The 648-nt window shown below is 50.8% G+C and overlaps 1 pseudogene across 1 annotated transcript; it reads left to right on the top strand.

Moving 5' to 3' along the window:
* Positions 1–58: 58 nt before the first annotated feature.
* Positions 59–577, top strand: LOC111649631 (dynein axonemal heavy chain 5 pseudogene; annotated as a pseudogene). Its single transcript, XR_015436749.1, has 2 exons — positions 59–166; positions 375–577. The product of XR_015436749.1 is annotated as a dynein axonemal heavy chain 5 pseudogene (transcript).
* Positions 578–648: the final 71 nt, after the last annotated feature.

Genomic DNA, 648 nt, shown 5'->3' with positions numbered 1-648 from the left:
TGTGTGTGTGTGTGTGTGCCTGTGTGTGTGTCTGTGTGTGTGTGTGTGTGTTTTCCAGGTAAGACGGAGACCACTAAAGACATGGGTCGCTGTCTGGGGAAATATGTGGTTGTCTTCAACTGTTCGGACCAGATGGACTACAGAGGACTGGGACGCATTTACAAAGGTGCGTGACTGTGACCTGCTTGCTACCGGCTGCATTCAGTAACTCGTAATGGATCCAGCTCAGACACCACTGTTTTAATAAGAAAGATCCAGAAGGTTGTGACCAATCCTCAAAGGAGGCTGAACGGATCCCACCTTACAAACCATCAGTTTGTGGTTGTGTGTGTGTGTGTGTGTGTGTGTGTGTGTGTGTGTGTGTGTGTGTGCAGGTCTGGCCCAGTCCGGAGCCTGGGGCTGCTTCGATGAGTTTAACCGCATCGAGCTGCCGGTCCTGTCCGTCGCTGCCCAGCAGATCTACATCGTCCTGCAGTGTAAGAAGAACAAGAAGAAGCAGTTTGTCTTCACCGACGGAGACGTGGTTGACATGGACCCTGAGTTTGGCATCTTCCTCACCATGGTAACCAGGCTCTAATGACGCACCCTGCAGGGGGTCGAAGTTATTACTCACAAAAACATACAGAACCTGTTAGTGATGGAAGCTTC

The sequence above is a fragment of the Seriola lalandi genome, unplaced genomic scaffold, assembly GCF_002814215.2.
Source record: "Seriola lalandi dorsalis isolate HSWRI2012SDOR001 ecotype SW California unplaced genomic scaffold, Sedor1 jcf7180002051449, whole genome shotgun sequence".
Classification (NCBI taxonomy): Eukaryota; Metazoa; Chordata; class Actinopteri; order Carangiformes; family Carangidae; genus Seriola; species Seriola lalandi.
Note: the sequence above shows the minus strand (reverse complement) of the source record. Positions and strands in the feature narration are given on the sequence as shown.